This window comes from Podarcis filfolensis (assembly GCF_964270895.1).
Source record: "Podarcis filfolensis genome assembly, chromosome: 7".
NCBI classification, from domain to species: Eukaryota; Metazoa; Chordata; class Lepidosauria; order Squamata; family Lacertidae; genus Podarcis; species Podarcis filfolensis.
In genome coordinates this window covers 61,911,745-61,920,757 of record NC_139603.1, presented here as the reverse complement: position 1 = coordinate 61,920,757, position 9,013 = coordinate 61,911,745, and positions in this window count along the sequence as shown.

Sequence of the window (9,013 nt, the reverse complement as noted above, 5' to 3'; positions counted from 1 at the left end):
CCCTCCTAACCGACCGCGGTGACGGGTAAAGACGACGGAGGCAGCGAGCCTTCGCGGTTAGGTTCCAGTCAGCCTTCCCGAGTAATTAAAAAAAGGAATAAGGGCGAGGGGGGGAGGCTGAAATCTTATCCCGGCGCGCTCTAGCCCGTGTGGCCGCTGCCGCCGCCGCCGCCTCCTCCTTCTCCTCAAGCGCTCGCTCTCCCCCACAATGGATCCGACTCCGCCAGCCCCAGCAGCAGCAGCAGCAGCCCTTCCGCCCCAGCAGGCCCCGGCCCAGGTCGAATGGCAAATGAACAACGGACTGCGCCCACAATGCACTGGGGCGGCGGCAGCAGCAGCAGCCGCCGACGCCGCGGGGGAGGGGAGGAGAAAGAGGGAGAAGGAAGGGGGCAGGGAGGGGGGCGAGGAGGAGCCCGAACAGCTGGCGAGTGTCAGGTTTTAGTGCGCGCTCGCGTCATGCGCGCCCGCCCCGCCTCGCCACGAGTTGGCAGGACTTTCCGTGCGCGGCGTCCCCCGCTCGTCGTCGTCGTCAAAGCGCCACCCCCCCCCCACTCCCTTCCACACAAAACACCTTTCCGTCCCCAAAGACACGGCGCGGCTGTGCCCGCCCCTTCGCTGAGGGAGGGCCCTCCTCCCTCCTGAGGCGAAACTCCCACCCCTTTGACATCATCGCCCTACAGCGCCCAGAAGTGGACATTTTGACTCGCCCACCACACCGTGGGCCGCGCCGCGCCCCGATTCCCCTTCCCTCCCTCCCCACACACCCCGCCCTGAGGACACCGAAACCTTTCTCGGTTACGGCTCGCTGGAGAGCCATCTCGGCACCCCGCCCTGGGCGATAAGCGAAAACGACGCTCCCCCCTCAGAAGCGCACACACAACAAGGCACCAGGCACACACACACAGAGTGCATAACAGGCTCTGCTAATCTCCTTCCCTCAGAGCACACGCAACGGCGTGGCTTCTCCCGTCCAGCAGCACCCAGTGGGAGAGCCTCGCTGCGCCCTTGAACCCGGCGCCCGCCTCTGAAAGCCGCTCCGCCGGGGCTGTGTGGGAGGGTGTGAACGCGCGCAGTGTTTTGGAAACGCTGCCCGTGGGCTACGACGCCTCGGCTGCTCAGCGAGCTCCGGTGCCAGGCCCCGGCATAATTTTTGCAAATGCACCGCCCCGAGTGCCTTTATTGCGCTTATTGTGAAACGGGGAATTTAATTATAAAGGTCATGCACGTGCTGCTGCGAGTCAGAGTTGCTCTGTTGACACGCGCGCGGCCGTTGCGTCACTCGCCGGCAACCGAAGCGCTTCTCTCCCGGGCGTGTTGCGACCTGCGCAGCCTTCGAAACCGGAGTTGACACACTCCAGCGACCCGAGAGGTTGCGACGAGGTTGCTAAGCCAGCGCAGGGGGAGGGAGAGCCGGAAGGAGTGCCGCCTCGGCTGCTGCAGCCGGGTCCCCGGCAGGGCTGCGAGCGCCGAAGCCCGTGGAAATGGAGAAGTTTCGGTGAAAATAAAAGTTTGGGATAAGGCTGAGGCTGCCAGAAGCCGGATAAAAAAGTTACAAAGCGCGCGCCGCTCCGTTGTGTTGTAATGTTTCAAAGCATCAGCCGCCCGTTTTCCAAAGTTTCCCGCTAGGCGGAAAGGAAAACAGAAGCGGGCCATTCAGTAGCTAACCAAATACTGCTTTGCTGGTTATTCTAATGAGACTTTTCTTTCTCCGACCAAGGCATTGCTCAATGAAACAGAGACTTAGGTTATTAAAAAAATAATAACATTTCTAAGGAAGATACGCATCCAAAAATATTTTCTCTGCTTTATTCATGGTTATAGCTGGCATATTATTAATAAGTTAGATAAATACACATATTGGCAATTGTAATGGGGGGCTTCCGGACAAGGTATAGTCTCTTACAAGGCGGGGGGGGGGGGAGATTTTGTATTACCTTTGGGGAGCCACGCTGTTTTCAAATAGTTATTGTTAATATGCACTTATGAAGCACCTGCCTTCTAGTGGTGCGGTTATGGAAAGATAAGGCAGTCCCTGCCCACAGTCTCACAATCTAATAGATACAAGACCTAAGGGAAAAGGAAAGAGCAAAACAAGCACAGGATAAGCTGCTTCAACAGAAGTATAGTGTCTGGATCAAGGGAAGAATAGTACCACTCTATTCTGCCTTGGTCAGACGACCACACCTTGAATGTTGTGTTCAGTTCTGGGCACCACAATTTAAGAAGGGTGTTGACACTTGGAATGTGTGCTGAGGAAGGCAACCAAAATGATCAAGGATCTGCAGACAGGCTTATGAGGAATGGTTGAAGGAGCTGAGTATGTTTAGCCTGGAAATGAGGAGAGTGAGGGGAGATATAACATTAGCCATCTGTGCAATGGAAGAGGGAACAAGCATGCTTTTTCTGCTCTGGAGGGTAGGGCTTGAACCAATGACTTCAAGTTACAAGAAAAGAGATTCTGACTAAACATCAGGAAGAACATTCTGACAGTAACAGCTGATGGACTCCCCTTGAGAGGTTGTGGACTCTCCTTCCTTGAAAGTTTTTAAGCAGAGCTTGGAAGGCCATCTGTCATGGATGCTTTAGCTGAGATTTCTGCATTGCAGGGGGTTGGACTAGATGAACCTTGGGGCCCCTTCCAACTCTACAGTTCTATGATTCTATTATTCTTCATTAAATATATTAACTGGAGCAGCTGCTCCTTCACATATGGGTGTCATGTGATTCTGGAAATCATTTGTTGGTGGTGGTATTTGAAAATTGAATGAAACAAATAGTATGACTAAAATGTGCATTCAGTTTTGAAATGAATTGGATTTACATTCAATTACATTTTCTATATCATGTCAGCAACATTCACACATGACCCACCTTAGGGCATTCATCTAATTAAATACATTTTAGATAACGAAATGAAATGGCAGAACTCATGTAAATTAATCAAAATATATGCATATGAAGAAAAATCATACTTTTGAAAGGAAAAAATATACTTTTTTTGCATGATACAAGGACATGCTTCGGGAATCTTGAGCAGAAGCCAAGCTGGTCTTTTTGTACAGGGCTTCAATAGTGACTGTCTGTGGTATGGACTTCCAAGGAGAGTGGAGTTAAGTGTAAGATGAAATAACTAGGGTGTGCATGCACACCTGAGAAGTTATTGCTGGGATACCCGTCCACCCAGTTTCAAAACCATAATGGATTTGCCCTAACTGGTTTGTGATGAGCATCTTCAAGAGGCAGTAGTTTACTTCATGGCACATGATTTGTTGCAATTTTCACCATTGCTAATAATCTAAGTTCACTAAACATGCACATTTTAGTTGATTATTTGGTTTTTAAAACTGATTAAATCTGCATACATCTGCATGACTATAATGAAAGCAGTTCTAAAGTAGGGAAAACATTTTGGGGTAAAGTATGCTCGGCATCAGCTTTGACAAAGGTTTAGTAGTCAACACAACTATGATCTTAATGTTTAAATATTCTACCCTTCAGATAAGTTAGATATTAGCATTTAAAACATAGTTTCTGTTAGCATTCTACAGAGTGTTTTACGGTTCCATGCAAAACACCCAGGGATGCAATATTTCATCACAATATACACAATTGCTTCATGAACACATAGACACCCCTACCCCCAGAATTTCTACTTCAATTTCATGTTGTCAGCCTGTTGGTTTCAACCTCGGTCATGAAAAAAATGGTCTAAGAAGTCAGATGATCCTGTGTACTCTAATCTGTATCCTGGAACAACAGCTGGCCTATTAATTATAATGGAATGCTAGGCCTCCTACACAATGGCTATTCAAATAATTTAAGTAATTTTGAGTAGGAGGTTTCACCTCATGAACTTACTCCAAACTCACTATCTCTCATGCCTCCCCAGATATTAGAAGCCACAACTGGATTCTAAGCAGCCACTAACATTTCAGCTTTTTCTTTTTTGGACATCACAATGAGCTTTAACACCATAGTTTTGAGGCAGATTGCTGTGCTGAGGGGGGGAAATCATCCTAACAATTTAGGCTGCACTCCTGAACAATTATTCTTTGGAATAAGCACCATTTAACTTACTGAGACTTAGTAAGCATGCATACTATGCTGTTAGTCTGGCAAACAAGTTCTCTGATGTTTTTCATTGCTCTGTATATCGGGCTACTCATGAGGAAGTGAGTTTTTAAAAAATGAATGTAGGCCAGTTTCAGTTTGTAAGAAAATAAATACTTATTTTTCAATCTATTAATACCTGGCATTCGTTTAGTGCTTTCAAGATATTATCTAGTTGCAATCCTAACAACATTCTGCAATACAAGTCAGTATTATCCAGTGGCGTAGCGTGGGGGGTGCAGGGGGGCCCGGCCACACTGGGCGCAACATCTGGGGGTTAGGGTTAGGGGGCGCAAATCCACGGGTTAGGGGGCACAAATCCACGGGTTAGGGGGCGCAAATTACTTGCCTTGCCCCGGGTGCTGACAACCCACGCTACGCCACTGGTATTATCATCTCCTTTTTAAAGCATATTGGTGCGGGGGAGATAAGGAAGGGATGAGGGCAGAGATTCACCTAAATGTGCCTAATGAGTTCATGGCAGAGGCAAGTTTGAAGGAGGAATCTCCTGATTCATAGCTCATTCTCTCAGCCACAATGCTACATCAGCTCCACTCACGTTTCAGGATTTCTGGAAGTGGAAAATCCCTCTATAGCATTTTTGGGACAGTTATTACACTACAGTGTGCCATTTATTACTCAGCAGTCCTGTTAACTCACAACTACAGGATGCACATGATTCTTATTAGTAAGAAACAAAAAGGCAATTCTTGCTCCAAGGGCTTTGAAAAGGGAAGGAGAGTCTATAGATGGCAGAGAGGGTAAAAGGAAGAACATGCCACTATGAACTGAATTACAGTGAGCCTCCTTGGCTGCAGTTGGGACTTGCCAGCCAATCCCAGTGGGGCTTGTTGTCAGTGTTAATCAGCTGACCAGTGCCGTCAACAGGCCCTGCTTGCAAAAGAAGAATCGGGAGCTCACTTTAAGATCCCTGTTGTTCCTTTGTAGCTACATCCTGCGCCACACATAGGATGTGATTGGGGAGAAATGGTTTGGTGGCTCAACGGAGGTAGAACATAGCCATCAAGGCTAATGACCATTGGCTGACCACTGCATTGCACTGTCTCTCTCCATATTACATTTAACATAGAACATAATGAAACTGTACTGGTCAAAGAAGTCCCTTCCCAGAGAGTCTAGGTCAGCTGGCACTGGGCTAGTTCTCGGAAACCATTTCTAATAACCTGTCAGCCTGGTCCTTCATGCAGAGCCCAATCCCATCCTAGATGAGACTGACTCATATCTCCTTGGTCACATGAAACATGGGCGACAAAAAAGAGAGCCTGTGGTAGCTCATAACCGCCTTCTGGAAGGGCAATAGTTCCAGCACCATGTTCTGGAAATGTCCATCCATGTAGGTATGGAAAGACTGCAGAACTGTTCCCACATTCCACATCACAGATAGCTGCTCCAGAAGTCTACCAGGGTGGATGGGATCAAAAGCCACCAAGAAGTCCAAGAGAAATAACAAGGAAGCACTCTCCTTGTCCTTCTCATGACATAGCTTATCCTCCAGAGCAACCAAAGCAGTTTCAGTGCCTAGACCAGGAAAGAAATCGGAAAGATAAGGATTTTTAAAAAAACAGGCGTAATCAAGAATTACAGGAGTTCCATCACCACCACTAACTTAAGAATCTTGTGCTCTTCTTTTCTGAATAACTATTCTTCTTCCTTTTGCATTGTCCAGGTAGCCCCTCCCCAGTGACCAGATCAGCAATCACAACACCAAACAGGAATCAGGAAAAGCAACACAGTGCTCCCAGTGTGCCAGTGTGGTGTAGTGGTTATGAGCGGTAGATTCGTAATCTGGTGAACTGGGTTCGCTTCCCCACTCCTCCACATGCAGCTGCTGGGTGACCTTGGGCCAGTCACACTTCTCTCAGCCTCATTCACATCACAGAATGTTTGTTGTGGGGGAGGAAGGGAAAGGAGAATGTTAACCGCTTTCAGACTCCTTTGGGTAGTGATAAAACGGGATATCAAATCCAAACTCCTCCTCCTCCTCTTCTTCTCCCAAGAGGATATAGCATGGAGAAAAAGAACTGGCCCTGCAGTAATTCTTCCCCCACCCCCCCACCTCACCCCCTGCTGCTTATGCTGCATACATTAATCTCTGCTATGGCTACAATTAACAGAACCAAGTAGTGAAGCTTTTCCTGTGGCTGTGTTATTCAGAGTGAAGGTGGTCATTCTAAAATAGTGGTCAGGAAGCAGGAATATCACTGCATACAGAAATAAAATAGCATGTCTGGTGGAATCTGTCTTTCATATATGCTTGGTTGTTGTTGTTGTTGTTGTTTACTTGCAGCCTTTGGTTTCCTGTAGTGGAATAATGAAATATGCAATCTAAAACCTGCAGTCTGACATCCAGGAAACCACAAATCTCTTGACTGGGGAAGGACCATAGCTCAGTGGGGAGAGCAAACGCTTTGCATGTGGAAGAACCCAGGTTCGGTTCCTAGCATCTCTAGTTCAAAGGATTAGGTAGGTAGCAGGCAATGTGAAACACCCCTCTGCCTGAATCCCTGGAGAACTGTCATCCAATAAAGGGCAGAATAGTCCAGGCAACTTCCTGCATTCCACATGGTGCTGATTCTGTTGCCCCACAGCTAAATGGACTAGCAGTAGCTATCAGCATGGGGGCTGCCACAGCCCTTTGGTTTCAAAACCCTCTGTTTCGAAAATGCCCTAGAGTGAATTAACATTGGATTCATTCACTTGTAAGGGATGGGTTTAATGTAAGTTTGTGGCTGTAGATCATCAAATCCTTCAAAAGACCATTGTTGTGCAGAAGTGTGTCAGATACATTAGATTTAATCCTATTAGTCTTTGAATTTAATGGGATCAGGATTGTGCTATTTTTTGCTAAGCATTGGTGATAAAGGCTTCCCCGTTTTGTTGTTATGTTAATATGTAACCTTGTTTTACAGGGTTTACTGCTGATGGATGTTTTCCCACTCCCTTTTTAACATTGACATTAATTCAATTACCTGTGGTTTGTCTGCTTGATCCCATTGCAGAAAGGACGAGTCCCCTCTTTTCCTCATTTTCTGAATTTGGGAAGCTGTCTTAGACATCTTCCTTGTAGATATGTTCTCTCTCATGAAAAGGATCAGGCATAAAAGTTGGTCAGGGTAACATAATACAGTGGTACCTCAGGTTAAGTACTTAATTCGTTCTGGAGGTCCGTTCTCAACCTGAAACTGTTCTTAACCTGAAGCACCACTTTAGCTAATGGGGCCTCCAGCTGCCACCGCGCCGCCAGAGCACAATTTCTGTTCTCATCCTGAAGCAAAGTTATTAACCCGAGGTACTATTTCTGGGTTAGCAGAGTCTGTAACCTGAAGCGTATGTAACCCGAGGTACCACTGTAAATTGGTCCATATTACAAGACTGTTTACACTGGTGTCCAAGCAAAGACCCCCCCCCCGCCCCCACTACTAAATTCTGCTAGAAACTTCAGAATGTCTTTTAGCATACTATTAGGATAGGATGGGCATTTTTTCCGAATATAAGTTAAAGATTGTTCCCTTTTGGGAAAACGTTTTCCAGCCCATAAGTAAGATTATGAAATGCCTGGTCCAATCAGACCACCAAATAGCACGGTTATATTATTTTCCTTTAGAAGCCCAAGGAATACCTGATAAAGATCTTACTAACCATTTGTTGCCTGCTGCCAGATTTTTAATTGCAAGTATTTGAGGACTCTAAATGTAAATCTCTTTGAGTTTGGCTTTCACAGGTATGGGACTCTATACTTATGGACAAACTAGTGGCATTACAACAAGAGCACCACACTGGAAAGAAAACACAAACTTTGAGTGAATAAAACTCATATTTCCCTAGTCAGTTCATTTTTAAAATTTTTTTTGCCAGATTTGTACTTTCACTTATCCTTGCCACAATTTTTCCACAGCATGCCTACTGTATAGACAGACTGCATATGAGAGATTGGGGCTGCTATCCAGAAACACTTAACTGAACCCAATGGGACTTACTTCTGAGTAAACACATCTAGGATATCTCTTTTTAATGTGTATGGCATACTGGCACAGTATGATAGAGGAAGGATCTCTCATGTGTTCTAGAATAGATTGGCTCCTATTGTGTCAGGGAGTGGCTGGCCAGATGAAATTAAGCAGAGGAACTGACCAGAGCACAATAGAGGACAAAGGCCTTTCTGGATGATTTCATCTGCAATCGTACGCCCACTTAGCTAAGAGTAAGTCCTGTTGACCTCAACGTTGACCTGAACTTTTAAGTAGAAACGTACAAGATTGCACTGAATAAAAGTAAATTTTTCTTTCTTAGAGTTGTGCTATACTTGTTCTAGTGCTGAACAAGTACTAGTAATATCCCCCCCCCCCCCCCCGTATAAGAAATATGGGCTGTCTAGGTGACAGTCTTGTTGCTAGGAAGAGGACAGTCCTGCTTGTGTTCAAGGGAAGATGCTCAGTGGTCAAGTAGCATGTCCCCACGTTCAACCCTCAAGAACTCCAGATGGGGCCGGAAGACACACAGTCTCTCTCTCAAACCCTGGGGAAATGCTGTCAGCCAGTGTAGAAAATAGTGAGGTAGATAGACCAAGGGTTCAAATAGATATAAGGCAGCTTCCTATGTTTTGAGAAAGCAAGAGGCATGTGCATACCTGTGCTGAAAGGAGGGAGATTCAGCTGTGAAAGCAATGTTTAGAAAAGTAAAATGTTCACTAAGTGGTGGATATTACTGCAGAGGAAGAGTAAGCCTTGGCAATAGATTGCACACCATGTTCAAGGCCAGGCCACAGGCATGATCGCATGGGATAATGGGGAAGCACACAGTCTCTAAATAAATATTTTTTTTAAAAAACACTTTTAAAGGTCAACAAGTGCTACGGGCACTACGGGGGAGAGAAGCAATGTCA